The sequence below is a fragment of the Spodoptera frugiperda genome, chromosome 23 (assembly GCF_023101765.2).
Source record: "Spodoptera frugiperda isolate SF20-4 chromosome 23, AGI-APGP_CSIRO_Sfru_2.0, whole genome shotgun sequence".
In the NCBI taxonomy this organism is placed as follows: domain Eukaryota; kingdom Metazoa; phylum Arthropoda; class Insecta; order Lepidoptera; family Noctuidae; genus Spodoptera; species Spodoptera frugiperda.
The window spans coordinates 3,541,813-3,559,110 of NC_064234.1; the positions used below are offsets into that span (position 1 = coordinate 3,541,813).

The 17,298-nt window shown below is 43.5% G+C and overlaps 1 protein-coding gene across 2 annotated transcripts in view; it reads right to left on the reverse strand.

Moving 5' to 3' along the window:
* Positions 1–17,298, reverse strand: part of LOC118266942 (somatostatin receptor type 2) — an 80,895-nt gene that overhangs the window by 48,520 nt on the left and 15,077 nt on the right. The gene's annotated exons all lie outside the window — the stretch shown is intronic.

Here is a 17,298-nt window from a genome sequence, read left to right on the forward strand (position 1 = left end):
ACGTAATCGCTTATAATAATGGAGGTCGGAGCGGAACACGCCGCACTCGGGCGCTGTTTGACAAGCGTTCATCTGCACGGCGAGTCCCAAACGATTAATTAATTATATTGATATCGCGACCGAACTCCAAACTCCTGCCTTTCAGATCTCGCCACGGTTCGCTGTCTCTGTGCTTTACTTGACGACAGCTTCACGAGTAAATCAGTACACGAGGGTAATGCTGCTACACCATGTATATACAACAGGCAGGCGGGGCAATGTTTAGGTAGGTAAGCAACACACGGGTCTACGTTAAATGTCTCTGTAATTCCAAATTTGTTCCACTTTCAAGTGCTGCAGACTAAACAGTCTCGCTGACAGACATCACTCACACACATACGCATCACTTGTATGCCTACTACATTACGTACAACACACACAAACAAAACACACGCGTTTCAGAACACATCAAAGATATGAGTTCGCGAGCACTCGTAATGGGTTGCCTTTCATTATAATTTCGATCGATCCGAGAACTGATTTCCAGATTGTACAAAGCGCTTCGAACTTTTCAACAAAAACTTGGAATTTGGGACTTATCAAGCAATTAATCACTTTTGAATATGTACTTCTACTTTGTCTAACTTTGTTATTTCTAATTTTCCAAATGAAAACCTGACCACGACCTTAATGCGAGATTAAAACAACAATGTATTGAGTTCAGTTGGAACAACCGAGCTAGTACTTAACCCGCGCTTTGTAAACTTACCCTGTGGATATCGATACTGTTGTTGCCATTAATACAGGTAACACGTCGGCTGCAACATGTAACTAGCGCTCGCAACCGCTACTACAACGTGTTACTTACTAATGGCTGGCACACGAGACACGTACGGACTACACTGTTGCAATAACATTGAGTTGCAAGTATCGACCGACCGTTTTATCACCTGTAACATGTACTAAGGATATAACCTGAGCGCTGAAAGACAGAATATTTTATGACTTAAGTGGAGTGCAAGGGAACATAAAAGTTGTTGCTCATTGCTCGTATATGACATGAACATAAATACTGTGCCACTTTCCACAAAATTCAAATTGTAAATATTTTTGTAATTTATAAAAGTATTCAATCAAATGTTTTTATTCTTAAATGTCAACGACTTTGCTACCTTTTCTCAAGTTTATGAAAGTACTGTGAGGAGCAGACATCTTCAGCTCGAGTGTGGCTACTCTGTCCGTGAGTGTCGCTGCGCTGCCTCTACATTACTACAGTTTTTATTGGAACCACTTCAGCTCGCGACTGTCCTTCTTCGTCTGTACAAACACTTGTGTCGCCGAGTGTCATTCATTGTGCTCGTCCTGATATTTTGAAATTCAGCTGAAACTACGGACGGCGCTTTTGTGGAGCTTTCAATACAGCCTCCGGGACGTGACGTGACGCGACCGAGCCGCGCTCTGTCACGCCGCGCTGCGGGGTGCGCGGTTTTATGATTAATTCAAATTCTTATTTATGCTCATTTTAAAAACGGCGTACGTTTGTCTGTGCGTGTATTTTATTTTTATTAAATTCAATTCATATTACATTTATAAAAGCTTTAATTCTAAACTCGAATAAACGTACGGTCATATTGTATTTTTGATTCTTTTCCTGAAAATGTTTGGTTAAACAGGTAAACGCTAGGTTAGTAACAACGTGTACTTTATTATCCTCTTAAAATTGTTTTTCATAATAACTATGAGCTGATGAGTACGTAAAATCAGGTAACATATTCCTTACTAAACATCGACATCATAAGCGGGCAGGGTTTCGCGTGAAAGCAGTTAATGCAGGTCTGAGACCCTCGAGGTATTCAGGGCGAGCAGTGAGCCGAGAGCGATCACACACAAACGGAATATTGCGGGGATGATTGATGGGAGCGCGCAGCGGGCACGCTGAGCACGCCGCGGTATAATTAATCAAATGTACAAAAAGTGCGCACCTAGCTGTACAGTGTACCCCGTGAGCTACAGTCCTATAATACAACCCGAGCGTTCAGTCGACTGAGGCCAGGGGGACATTTTTACAAAACTGTATAACTACACCCTTACCCCTATTTGAGTTATTTATAAAGAGATACAATTAGCTTTGTGGTTTCGCGTCATACAAGTGCCACTTCACAATGTAATTTCGATTTGATTGGAATAGCATACGCCTACGCGGGTTGTCAACACACGCGTAGCGGCGTAGCGGCGTAGTAACGTAGCGCTACGCGGTTACAACAATGGCTACACAGGTTCCTAATACAATAGCACTTAGGCAGGCTTCCATTTGTCATTACGATACCGTTTCGGATTATATAATTAAATTAAACTCTAATGACCGTGCGCCACGTAAATGGGCAAATCCCTGAACATAAGAGCGAATAACCATAACATTACGTGTAATCCGGCGCTACGTAATTAACGGAACGAGCAATTATGTTGATTAAACTTTGACGTAATGCCAGTACATTAGCACCGACTAATGTGGTACATGTTCGACCGAGTCTATTGTTCCGAATCATTGAAAATTGGTCGACAATGGGAGAGGGAAAGCACTCAACAGTTGTGTGACCTAATGTGTGTGTGTTTGTGTGTGTGTGTAGGTATTGTGGAACATTTAGGAATAGATTGCTGGTTCCTGCTAGGTATTACAATTTTGTATATTTGTGTGTGTAATTAGATGAGATATTTGTGTTAAGCAGTGTTCACGGCCTGGCTGACAGGCTTCGTCCAAGCGAAGCATAATATTATCATATCACGCCTTTTAATCCTCTTAGAAGTAGGCTGAGGTATAGGGACAAAACATACAGTTCAACACCCACTTGTCACGATTATGTCATGAGTTATATTATGAACTATGAGACTACCAGATTAACAGTACACATAGACCAAGTGAAGTAAGTGATGGCGACCGCGCTGTCTCGGAGACACTGAGCACATATTTGTGCGCGCGATTTATTGCAAATCAATATGGAGTCGTCGGCCATCTCTCCTATCTCTCCTATATCCGACATATAAGCGAGGGCTGCCATAAAGTCATGTTATACTCGCACTCGGCTCATACACGCCGCTCATCTACTTATTGCTTGTCTCGTGTTTTACACAAAAAAGAAGTGGATTACCATTCATCAATATAAAAACAGTTACCAGGGCGGGTCAATAAGTCCGTGACTTTTTTTATTTCTTGTTATTTAATTAAAAGGGCAACACTGCTCCTGTCAACAGGCATCTATCAGTTGACTTCTGGCAAAATTTGAAGAAGCTGCGGCTTTAGGTTTGTCTTTGAGAGCCATTGATTGAGCAGACTACCGCGTAATTTAAAGAAAATGGAAAGAAGTGATTTTCGTGTGCTCATTAAGCATTATTTTTTGAGAAAAAAACCATCACGCAAACCAAGGCTAAGCTTGATAAATATTATAGGGACTCTGGACCATCAATTTCAATGGTAAAAAGTGGTTCACAGTATTTCGTTGTGGCCTAAGGAGCACGGAAGATGCTGAACGTTCTGGACGCCCAATTGACGTCTCTACACCCGAAATCATTGAAAAAATCCACGATATGGTGTTGGCCGATCGGAGATTGAAAGTGAGAGAGATTGTGGAAGCCATAGGCATCTCATATGGCTCAGTGGTTACAATTTTAAATGATCACTTGGCTATGAGAAAGCATTCCGCAAGATGGGTGCCGCGATTGCTCACAATCGATCACAAACGCAAACGTGTGACAACTTCGCAAGCGTGTTTGGCGTTGTTCAACCGTAATATGGACGAGTTTTTGCATCGTTTCATAACCGTGGACGAAACATGGATCCACTACAACACACCACCACCCAAAACAGTGGGTTTCTCGGGGTGAATTGGCCCCAAAGAAGGCCAAGGTAGGTTTGTCAGCCAATAAAGTCATGGCGACCGTTTTTTGGGATGCACGCGGCATTATCCATGTGGGCTACCTTCAAAAGGGTAAAACAATAAATGGTGAATATATTTCCAACTTATTGGGTCAATTTAATGTGAAAAAAAAACGATAACGATAAAAAAACGACCGCATTTGACCAAGAAGAAAGTTCTTTTTCACAGGACAATGCAAGGGTGCACACTTGTGCAGTTTCCATGTCGAAAATTTAAGAATTGGGCTACCAATTGCTGCCTCATCCACCTTATTCTCTGGATTGAGCCCCTAGTGACTATTTCCTGTTCCCAAACTTAAAGAAGTGACTTGGAGGAAAGAGATTTGAGTCCAATGATGAAATGATTTCACAAAGTAATGCTCATTTTGATGACCTCGAGAAATCATATTTTTTTAAGGGATAAAAAAATAGGAGAATCTTTGGACTAAGTGTGTGGATTTCAAAGGAGAGTATGTTGAAAAATTAAATTAAAAAATATCCGTAATCCTGTATTTTATTCAAAAAGTCACGGACTTATTGACCCGCCCTCGTATTTTTTATACAGTTTTGGTGTTGAACCAGTATAATGAAATATATCAGGCATTAAATAGGAAAGCTAACTGCACTGCCACTATTATGATATAAATTGTTAAATAAATTACACCGGCACAGGAAGTAATGCCAGTCGTACAATAGTTGTACAAGTCTCCATATAAACAGCGCGTTCAGTGTTGTCTCAGCAACGGTTACTGCTCTGTTTGCCACTGATAACGGCTGATAACAGCGCGCGCTAATCCGCTCTCCTGTTAGCCTAATTACTTGCACTTACTACGAGCTGCCAGTTTACACATTCTTTGCTGAACATTTGTTCGTTAAACTAAGAACATTCTGTTATCAATGTGAGATAATGATCCGGTGCAGTGCGGGTCGCTCACACCCAGCGTGCACGGTGCGAGGCAAGCTGCTTTATGCAATTAATTGGAATCACGGAACGTGCAAAATCCCAGTGAGGCGGACTTTATTGAAGTATTCCAACCTCGTAATTGTGGACCTACTTCCATTAATGAATGTCAAAGTTCGTACAAATTAATGATTAATTAAAAACGTCCATTACTTGAAAGGACTTAAAAACAAATTGTATTGTTTCACTGTCGAGTGTGAACTAGGAGAGTGAATGGAAAATGTAATATTTGGAGCTCGGGCGGTGAAACCCGACAGTCTACAGATTAGAGCGCAGCATACAATCCTAATTTCCCGACATTGTCCGTGCAGGTGACGACACAGGAGGATGGCAGTAAATTCACTGTTGTAGCAGTATAGATGTTGTTTGTACATTGTATGCTGGGATGAGTAGGTACTAATTACTATTATCATTATCAATCATGGTCCTCCCACTGCAGGGCAAAGGCCTCCCTATCCTCCTTCCACTGTTCGTAGAGAACTAATTAATTAGTACCTACTAACTGATGCTTGTTTTAATTTGGTATCCACGGCTGCTTCATTTTATTTTAGGTGAGTCCAGAGATATCATCCACGAGCAGGTGGATGACAATCGACTACAGTGTAATGTTCCAGTAACTACAGTGTTGCAAATGAAAATTGGTAATACTGAAATAATACTTCTGTAGCCATTAAAAGCTGGCGTGACGGTCACAGAGCGACGCCTCGCCATGGCAAACAATACATCGCCGGGTATAGCCTACCCCCCTCACCCTCGCCTCCCGCACAGCTTGCCCTATTGTTTCACTTGTAATTAAAAAGTTGTGAAGCAAGTTCAGGCCGTCACTAAAGAACAAGGAAATATAAAAAATGATGTAAAGTTTGAGCGACCGATAGTATATGGCAGGCAGAACCACGAGCCGAAACAATGCCGGGCAGCGATACACAACTCATAAATTAATGTTCTTGATGGGTCTAATACAAAAGTTTGCTGTAAGCGTGATTTCAATTCTTATAGTCCTCTGATATTTTTCAAAAGTCGACCGTCCGAAGTTATGAAGAATTTTCTTCATTTCATTAAAGTACATACAGCACATAAATTAATTTAAGCTCTCCCTGACAATAATTTCATATGTATTGTAGGTATATCTTACAGTTTCATGTAAACCTTTATAAATGATCAGTTTAAATAACGCCATCAATGTATAGCAGCGAGTGTAAGGCGATATGCCAGCGATGAGGTCGCCGCGCGATGTGACCGTTCGGTTTATATTCGAGGGCCGAACGATAAGGAGCGAATAAATCCGAGCCAATAAGGATCACCGCGGAGCGCAGTGTTCATAAACTTTAGGATCGCACTCACTGCGCCAGTGGAGCGGCCGCGCGGCCGAGCGGGCCCCGGCCCGGCCCATTACATGGCGGTCCATTTCTTAACCCGAGTTATGGCGCAGATATAGCGCTCGTACATCAGTGCCATGCCGCGGAATGTATGGTGTCAGCACGGCCGATAGCTTTTGTTTTATTTTAGCGCGCCATAAACACTCCGCCACGGAGATTGATGTTCAATTTTAAGATTTATCTATCTCGATTTAGCGGCGGAATATTTCATTTATAACCTTTTTCTAACCATAGCGCGGTGTTGTTGAGTTTTCCGTGAAATCTCGTCTAAAGTCCAATCCATCCGTAGGAAGAAATATCTTATGTGTAATGTGGCCCACATTGGTTTAATACTTGAAATGTTTCTAACTACTATCAATTGTATTTGCCGTGCCGAATTTCTATAAAGGAAGTGGCAGGCAACATTTAAAGTCATTATAAAATTTACGAATAACCCTTTTATGGAAGAATTTAACCATGGGCCGGTAGTTCACTTCAATGGACGCCCTCTGCCCATCTCGGGGACACAGGATATTAAGTAGGCTGGTAGTTCAGTACATTACAGTTACAGAAGCATTTGATAGTAAAACCGTTTGAGCAACCGTCGGCGAGAGCAGCTCGTCATCATTAGCAACAGGCGACGGATGCTGCGGACACGGTGCTGCGCTCACACGGCTAATTGGGATTTGCGAGTGGGTGGCTCTGCCTCGTCCTGTACCGCAGGCGCAGTACACTACACGCAACTAAGTAATATACACTTTTAATCAATTAACAAACAACTACAATAATGGTCCAGTAACTATATGCAGAATGTCAAGTGAGAGCTCTACCCCTCCATCTACATATTATCCAGTGGCCAGTCCTCGCCACTCCACTCAGCGTGAGGTCACGACTGCGATCATATTTCTCAAACTAATTCAATATTCCTAACACTTATGCCTTGCTCCCCGTGGTCGGTTTCGATGATCGTCGGTAAATTGATATGAAAGTGACAATATGTCTACTTCTCCAACACAACATTTCTACTGCGAAACGTTCAATATTTGACCCAAAGCTGCTCTCAACTTGATTGAAAGATAGTACAGAGAGACAAAATTGAAGATAACAACATAGGAGGAGAATAAATAAGAAATACTCATGGAATGTGTACTCTAAAATATTAGCACCTATACTTATAAGGTTAACATTGGAATCGACATAGAACTTATAGGTAATTTCCAAGATCGATGGACCTATTATAACAGTTAAAAGTTTTGTGAAATATTTGAAAAATTAGGAAAGTTTCCACAACGAACGTGCTAGAAGGCACGTAAGCGTGAGATGCATGCTGTGCAAGTGTGCGTGTGTGCGTGTAACACAAACACGCGGCGGCGGTAAAAGCAGCCGTCGCTCAGTCGCTCAACACTAATATTTACGTATCACACACTAATGTGCTTTTATGCTGCGCGCCGTGTTACTGGGTCGTCGCCAGGCGCTGCACTGCCAGGGTTGCTGCTGACCTAGTCTGGTCAGTCATCATCAACAACTAGATCAGATGTCGAACTGTTCTAATAAAATTACCGCACAGTTTCATGGAAATGGAAACTCCACTATTTGTTTATCTTCAAAATATTTGAGTTATCATAAGCACTCAGTACTGCTATGCCAGCGTGAGGCTCACAACCAATGATTCACTTCTAAGTAATCCATTAAAACAAACTGTACAAAAGCTGGTCAACAGACGGTGACTCTTAGAGGACAAAACCTCGAACATTAACAGAAGTGTCGTCCGTCAGACGCGCAGTGCTGCACCACGAGGCACGCTCCGCTGTGTGCCGGCTGACTATTGTGACTAATGGAAGAGTTAATTTATTCCAACAAGCAGTAGTTTGTAACTCGGCGGGAATTTAATTCGGGCGGTAGTCGCGACGACCGAGAGATTTGCATGACGATGCCTACAACATCGCGTACCAGTAGTCGACACAAGACAAAGGCGGAGAGCGAACGTTAAGATAATGGGAACATCGGGCATTTGTTCACTTCACTCGAACAATTGGAAACTAATGAACGGTGTAAACGAAATAATACCACGCTATTATGTAGTCTAGTGTAGTATGTGTTGTTATTTTTATTACTTGCTTCTACAAAAACAAGTTTTTTTAAATTCTTACTTCATGATCAATAAGTTTTATAAACAGTTGCTTGCTAAATATGGACAGATGTATTGGCACTGCATCCAATCTATGCCTTCCACCAGCTGTCTCTAAATTATAAGCAGTTGGTACATCACGCTCGCTCCAGCACACAAGGCAGACACGAGGAAGTTACGACTCTGTCACAATTACCACCAACAGGGCTTGTCCAGTCCACCAATATTTTCCTCGATACTTATAGATAAGTCTATTGTTTTGTCATGGCCAGTACTGGTTCATTTAATGTACTAGCATTAGGACAACTGCATCAAAACATTTCAAATTATAAATCGAAGCAGTGTATCGTACACCCCGCATGGATGTTACCAGTTATGTCGTTTGTGTCTGCCGAGGGTTTGTTGTTATTCTGTAGTGTCGTTGTCATTAACTCCTAAAGTGAGACCTTCTTGATGGAGACACGGTCGTTATGGCAAGTGCCGTCGCTGGGTTACTTCTACAGATTACTTACAAATGTTAATCACGTTTACAATTTACTTTCTAGAACAGCAAAGGATTGCCTCCAAATTCTTGTACTTTAACAGGAACAACCAGCCTAGACGAGTTACATCAAGGTTATTAAGCAGCGCCAAATACCTTTACTTACTAAAAACAAACGCGTTAGAAATATTCAGTAAGGTAATTAAGTCGGAGCTACCGTTTCCAAACAAATGTTAGTTAAAATCTCTTTCTGTCGTAAATGAAACCTCTCTTTACGTACTTATATTTTCCAATAAATTATAAATCTATTTCTAATAGACAACCAATCAATAGTCTCGCAATATGATTAATTACTAGACTTCCCTTTGTTCTGACGACATGACGCAATGCCAACAATGTCTTGATTGCAGCTACAGGTACCTGTTCGGTACCTGTCGGATGCAACGCTAGCGATCTAATTGTCGATCCGTCAGCGACAGACACGGAAATATCAAGTTCCGGTTTAATCATTAAATATACTGATCTATTCCATGCCAACTGATTGCTATAGATAGTTAATTGTAACATGCAGTGAAACAATGGGAAGTAAGATTGTCTGAGAGGCTTAGCGGCAGTTCAATAGTAATTAATTTGTACCGGAGCCACTCCAATCGGCCGCTCGGCTGGTGGGCTCCAGATCGCAGCGTGGAGTGCTCCAACTAATTCTATTTGCTGCCATTGTCGGACAACAGTAGGAGAGCAACCCTCCTCCCTCCCATCCTCCCCCCTCGTACCGTACGTACACACCCTTCAAGCTCATTTGGCTGCTCTAACAAATGATCCGGATGGCTTTACATTCGCTCCGGTTAAGACGCGGACAGTACCGGGCTGTGCCTCGCTGGAGGCTGGAGGCGTAGCCGAGATATAAGTCAAAGTAAAGGGATTGAAACTTGTCTATGTAGGTGACATACTTCTGTGGGAGACACAGAGTGGTGTTGTATTTGCATGTGTGTTCGTTCGTAAGTTAAGTAGGGATTTACTCAAGTAGATAGACTCCTAGTTCCAAACAACATTATAATCATTTATAGTCGGTTAATTTAGTATTTAAACTTTATTGAATGTGTATACCATAATAAATTCATATAGGTGCAAATATATTTTTTATTTCAACTAAACTAATTTATTTAAATAAAGTTATATATAACCACTGCATTAGTCCTAGCGCTATAATGAGAAATTAATGACAGACAGACATAAAAAAACGAAACGACTATTAAGCTCGGAATAGCGTCACATTGCAGTTCACTGAACATAAAGAACATCAAGTACAGTCCTACGTCAATATTGACAACAATGTATAATAGAATCCGTCACACGACGCCACCTCATAAGTTATTATATTTTAAAATCCCTATTTACAAATGGCCGCGCCACACCGCGCTAAGAAGTCAGTAAATAAGTCCTTAATCACTTGGCTCAAGCTGCTCGGTAAGAACATAATACTCACAACACAATTTAGATAATTGAAACCGAAGCTTGTTTTCATTTGTAGATTAGTTTTCAAGTGTAGAAGCGGCGCGAGGCGGGCGGTCGTGCGATCTAATTTATTAAGTACCGCGCTTGCATCCGAGACGTCTGGCGCGCGCCGGGCTACCGCGCCGATACACTGCTTAATGCACTCCTGCTATTTATGGACAGCTCGCCAACGAGTGCACTGTTGTCGTAAATCCCTTGCTAACTCAAGCGCCATCCATTTCAAAAGCCTAATCGTTCTACGGAGAAATATCACAAGCTTAATGTTTTAAAACGACGAGGCGGGCTTACGACCTGTAATACGTCTCTGTTCGTGTGTCTACCCAGACTGTGCTCGGTGTTTTATATTCTAATATATTTAAAAACACATTGTTGTAAATCTTGATCCAGATTCCCGAAGGAATTAATTAATAAAAACATGTTTATGCCAAGCGTGAGTAAAAAAGAAATAAAAACACAAACATCTAGTTTCATAATAATCATCAAAGAATGAATTCCATTAAACATTACTTGTTCACTCAACCGTTACAAGTATTTTAATTATTTTACAAGTTTATGTTTTTGTTTCGCAGAAACAGCAACAGAGCGGGGCCGGCGGACCTTACACCCAGTAATTACATCGCTCTACTTGACGTTTGTACGTCTTCACTACGACATATTGTTGCTTATTAAACTACAGCTAGTTTTGTTTACTATTTACTAGGAAAAGTCATCGCATGCTCATCACATATTAAGAACTGTAGGAAACATAATTCGGCAAATAAATATATACGAAATCGTAAGTTTCAATGAGATACAGATTATTATAGTCAAATCAATCAATGGTACATGAATTGAACTCTAGGCTCTCTAATTAGGTTGTATTGGGAAGACAAAATGAAAATTTATTAGTATTTTATTACCGAGACCGAGATTGACACGAGATTGCCCCCGTACAGCATGGCGGTACCTTGGGGGGTAAGGGGGCAGGGGGTATCATTACGGGGCGCAGAACAATCCGTGATAATAAATCGAACGGACCGGAGCGACGGCATTTGTTTCTATTATCCAGACACCATAACCACACAAGCAGAAGGTGCATCCCACGCGTGCAGCCACTACCTGGTTACTTGCATATAAAGATCAACTACATTCTAGTAGATATGCTGCAAACTACACTGGCATATTTATATTCTCAGAATAATCAGGAAGTCTTCTAATCACAAGTGACATAGCTACTTTGCCACATTATCACTTAGCTCCAACAGGTATATTGGTCACCAACCTTTGAGATTATACAATGTGTTACATAGAAATGTGCAACTCGGTCTTAAACTAGTAGAATTCCAGTAAAAGGTAAGTTCATCTGATTGTATCACCTTTTGCGAGCGTCCACCAAGTATTTCAATTTTATTTTATTTGGCAAAACAAACAACATTGTATATTAAGTATTGTGGTAATTGGCCGGAGTTGACCTTCTGTCCAATACGAGGGCGTCGCGTGCGCCGCGTCCCGCGACAGACAAGACATTGAGATTCATTCCCTAAGTACTGTTTTATGTCCTCCATAATTTATGGGGATTTTCCAATCGTCCTACTACTGTATCGGAGACATGATATATTTTTATGTCTAGAATACTTCAATATGTAGCTTTTAGAGAGAAAACATAATTTATGACACAATTTCCAATTTGTTTACCTATGTATGTGTATGAGCTTCAATACAGATTGTAATGTACGTAAAATTACCTATCCAATATAATACATGTCTAATCTGTTTGCTCACTCATTGTTATGCATCCCCCGTAAGAATAAGGTTTTCGCGAAAGGATCAACTAGTTAAATAGGCTAAAGGTGGATGAACGACTACATTCCATCGCAACTTTTTGTTCCGACAAACTACCTGTATATCAACTATTGTGCAAACAATGACTCTTGGAAAAGTTTCAATATCTTTGACATCTCTTCCGTATCCTTGAACAAGTGAAGGCAAGCATTATGTTCCCACAGGCTGCTGGCAGTACAGGCGCACCAGTAAAGCACGACGCGACTACAGCCGACTAGCCACCGTTGGTAATAACAATAATCACAGCACTCCGCCATCTTTGTCGAACTTGTAACAAAGAGAGACAAGTTACAAGTAACTCGTTACGTCTGTAATTAGTTTACTACTTTATATCATGTGTTCGGTCCCTGTCTCCTGAGGTACGCACATATTGCCAGTTCCTCGAACATCATAATAAACATCCACGAGTTTCGTCAGCCTCACTTCACATAGCGACTAATGACTTTCTGACAATTTGTCAGATGTTGGTAAGTCATATTTTTTCATCCATTAAATAAGCTCCGAAAGCGGGATTTTCCTCAATACAGATTGTAGCTCTATTAGTGAACTTCAATCATATTTGAAGTAGTTACGATACTTGCGTCAAATTAAAAACTCATAAACAAGAGGGAATGATAAATCGATAATGTTCAGTAGTGAAGTGGTCGCCGTACTAATGCACCGCTGTGCAAACTGCCGGACAGGCAACAACGTGATAATTACTGCACTTGTTGCCAACTCATCAATCACTTCTGTTCCAATATGACGAGGAAAGTGCATGAACTGTGCGCCCTACGTTCAGATGGTTTATCAAACGATCGTCATTATGATCATGTGATGTATTTTCGACATCTTTGTGGTAAGTCTATGTATAAGTGAAACCACTGTTATTTTCTTCGGTACTGAATATATTAGAGTCTGTCGTCTGTACATACATACTTAGACTAACGAGTATAACTCGCCTATTGTAAGCGGCTGCTGTATAATTATCGGCTTCGCAACTACCTGCTAATAAACTTTAAATACATTGTAACTGTCGTACGACTCTCCAATTAGCACCATTTATCTGTAAACTGCTGATTGTGCTAACAATACAATCCGAGTTAGTAAACTGTCAATGACCATCTCCACACACAGTGTTGCAGGAAAACAATACATTGCGACATGATGGATGAATTGACAGGACCCTCGCAATATACAGCTATATCATACTTCCTGGCTGGTCTGTTTAATTAGCTATCACTTGTGTAATATACATCACAGGGTGTAACGTGATTGGTCCCCTCAGGGCCGGCTCCTTGATGCAGTGTCCCGGCCCTGCCGCGGCAGCCTCAATCTCGTTCCATTTAAATAATAACAAGTGTCGGCAATCTCATCTATCTCCGCTCAGCGATACTCATTAAACCCGTGCGGGTCGAGGTAGCTACGGCACAGATTGCAAACACTGCGCACTGCCGCCCTGTTAACTACTGCTCTAGTAGCTGTATGCTTATATTACCTTTTACTGGTTTTAAATAGTTTTTCTTGCAAATGGTGATCGATTAGTATTTGAGAACATAGTTTTTTTTTTTTTTTTTTTTTAGGGTGGAAAATCATCCAATGACTTCTCCCGCCTTGGGCGAGGCGAAAGGGAGTGTCAGACTCTTACTGACTAAAAACCACCCCGTTCCTATTCCTGCCCGTCGAGCCGGAGCCCCGGTAAACCCGCTAGGTAGTCCGCAGCTCCGGATTAGGCATCAGCCCTACTGGGCCCCATCTGTGGTGGTCTGATGGCTCTTTGAGGCGCGCGCAGAACGCGACGCGCCGCACGCACGGGTCTGGTTCTGGTCGGGCGGCGAGCTACCCTTGCTCACCGTCCGCAGACCCGCACTTACGGTGGCCGGAGATCGTCGCGCGATCCCCGACGCCCGGAGTGTCTCTCGCGACGGCTGGGGCGTGAGGAAGTTCGTTCCCTCACGCGCCCCGCCTCCTCCTTAGCTAGCATGACTGCTTCGCAGAAGGAGGAGACGGCATCCCAGTCCCCCTCGCTCCGCACCATGGCTTGTATCAGTGCCGGACGCGAGAGGGCGCCGTCGCCGACCACATCCCTGAGGATACGGCGGTGCTCAGCCCACGCAGGGCAGACCGCAAGCGTATGTTCAACCGTGTCCTCCGGGCGGTCTTCGCAGTGATGACACCCGGGCGTTTCCTCCCGCCCAATCAGAAACAGGAACCTACCGAAGCTTCCATGTCCGGTAAGCACCTGCGTCAGGCGGTAGGTGAGGACGCCGTGGCGCCTCTCTAGCCACTCCTCAAAGAGGGGACTTACCGCTGCAATGACAGCGAGCCCAGCCCTTGGTTGCGACAGTCGCTGCTGCCATTCCGCCATGAGATCGCGCCGGAGCTCATCCCGCCACGCATTAATCTGGCGCGGCAGTGGAGTTTCGCCCCGGCGACGCGCGTCGGCGCGCAAACTAAAGACGCGCGCGAGCACCTTCGCCTCCAAATCCCACGGCGGGAGTCCGGCAAGGAGGTTGGCCGCCTCTCCGGAGATCGTGCGATATCCGCGGATCACTCGAATGGCCATGACCCTCTGGGACGTGAGCAGCGCCCGAGCTGGCCGCCGCATCAGGTTCGGCGCCCACACAGGGGCTCCGTAGAGGGCCATGGACCGCACGATCCCCGCGTACAACCTCCGGCAGGAGGCATTTGGCCCCCGAGGTTGGGCAGGAGCCGCTTAAGCGCAGCCCCCGACCGTTCCAACTTAGGAGCCAAACGTCGGAAATGCTCCACGAAGTTCCATCGACTGTCGAGGACGAGTCCTAGGTACTTCATCGTCGTCTCGACGCCGATGGTAACACCTCCTGCCGTTATTTGGGACCCATCCGGAGGTGGCGCGTTTCCGCGGCCATGAAAACACATGGCCTCGGACTTGTGGAGCGCCACCTCGAGTCCCAATTGCCGGATCCTTACAACGACCGTCGCAACCGCTCTCGCCATTAAATTGGCCGCCGCCTGGTGCGACCTCCCGTGCGCAAGCACCAGCGTATCGTCGGCATAGCAGACTACGCTGACACCGTTCGGGAGGTCGGTGCGCAGCACCCAGTCGTAACCGATGTTCCACAGGAGCGGCCCCAAAACCGAACCCTGTGGAACACCGCGCGACATCTCTCGCCGATTCCACTCACCTTGGTGACCGGGGTAGGTGACGAACCTATCCGTCAGGTAGGCCTCGATAACACGACGGAGATAGGTAGGCACCCGGTGGTACCGGAGTGCCTCCAGTATGCAGTTCCAGGGTAGAGAGTTAAAGGCGTTGGCGATGTCCAAAGACACCGCCACAACGACCTTACCCCTGGACACTGCAGTCCCCGTCGTGAGGTCTCGTACGCGCATGATGGCGTCCACCGTGGAGCGCCCTCTGCGGAAACCGAACTGGCCATCCGCGAGGTCCGGCCCAAGTTCCGACAAGTGCGCGACGAGGCGGTTCGAAATTATCCTTTCGAAGACTTTTCCCACCTCGTCGAGCAGCACAATGGGCCGGTACGCGGACGGAGAGTCCGCAGGGCGCCCCGGTTTCTTCACGAGGACCAGTTTTCCCGTCTTCCACTGAAGTGGGAACTGGCCCCTCTCCAAGCATGCGCTGTAGAGACCTATGAGTACATAGTTACGTTATAAATGTAACATGTATGTACCTATAGTCAAATCAATACACAGCTAGACAGGAAGCATATCAATCCCATCTTTGTACTTCGTTAGTTGTTCAAATAGTATTTTCATACAACAGGATAATCCTTCCATGTATCGCAGACTGACCCCGGAGGGTCAGAGGCACGGAGGACAGAGGGGAGTTTCCTCAAACGATAAATCTGTAGCGAGGCGATGTCGCACAGACTGAAAAACGCAGCGTAATTAGTTTGTGTTAGAATAATGGCCGCAGTGACGCGACCCTCGCTCGCACCATACTGTGAGTATGTTGAGTCCGTGCGCGCTCCACGCCGCGTCACGCCGCGCCTCGCGCGTCGCATCACGTCGCGTCATGACGCATTACGTCGCGTCACGTCGCCGCCTACTGTTCCTAAAACTTGTATCAGCAACTTCAACTTTTAATGAAATGTGCCGAATAATGCTGCGTGTCTGCGTGTCTATGATCTGATTATTTTGTTTTCATCTTGTTTATCCAAACTTTTAGATAATGGTAAACATTACGTCGTAAATGAGTCCTTCCATAAAATACTACTTAATGATTTAACATACCCACTATTTAAGCAACATACTTTAATATTGAGTATAAAAAAATCACAGTGTTTAGATTAGATACAACTTGCGCGAATTTGGTATAAGTTGAAGAAATGTGGTATTTTATATTTAGTTAGATGTATGTACCGCATGGCAGATGTGCAGTGTGAGTGTAGATGGTATCTGCAGGACTCGCGGAGATAAGTCACGTCCGTGGAGGCGCATAGTGTGCCCAGCACACAGTGACCTGGGGGTCGCCGCTACCCACTACGCGCGCACTACTGCTGGCTCAACTGAGATTACTGCTAATGTCTCATAGATTATATTGTATTCAATCATAAGTAAACATATAGTCGGACTCTAAATGAATATAGGTATATAATGTCGTGCCACATAGAATCGGGTTGGAAACTACACTGCGTAAAATTGTTAATATAGTTTACATAAACGGAAAAAGGTTTACCGTATCATATTGCTTACCAATTTTATTTTTATTCGATACTGCCTGCTATTTCATTTATTCCACAAAATGCTTTTTGTATCTGGATATGTAGTTGTTTGAACCAGCTCTGGTATCATATCTGTTGTGAAATATTAAAATAACAAAACTTTTGTACAATAAATATTTTTATTTATTTGTAAGTAGATCGTCGATATCGCGTTTATAATAACTAGCTTTCCAGAAATTTCCGCTAGTACAGGGAAACGGTTTTTTTAATATGCTATACGAGTCTGAAGTTGCGGGCAAAAACTAGTGTTCGATAAATTAAGTTAGTCATAAGTTTAATAACGTACTTAACATCAACTTGTTAATTATCGTTTTGGTAAAGTAAGTAATAATTTTATCGTTTTGACGTATGGTATCTAATCTCTCTAAATCTAAATTTAAATAAACATAACAACTAACATAGACTGACAAACCAAACCGACGGTTTGTATGCACTCAGTCCT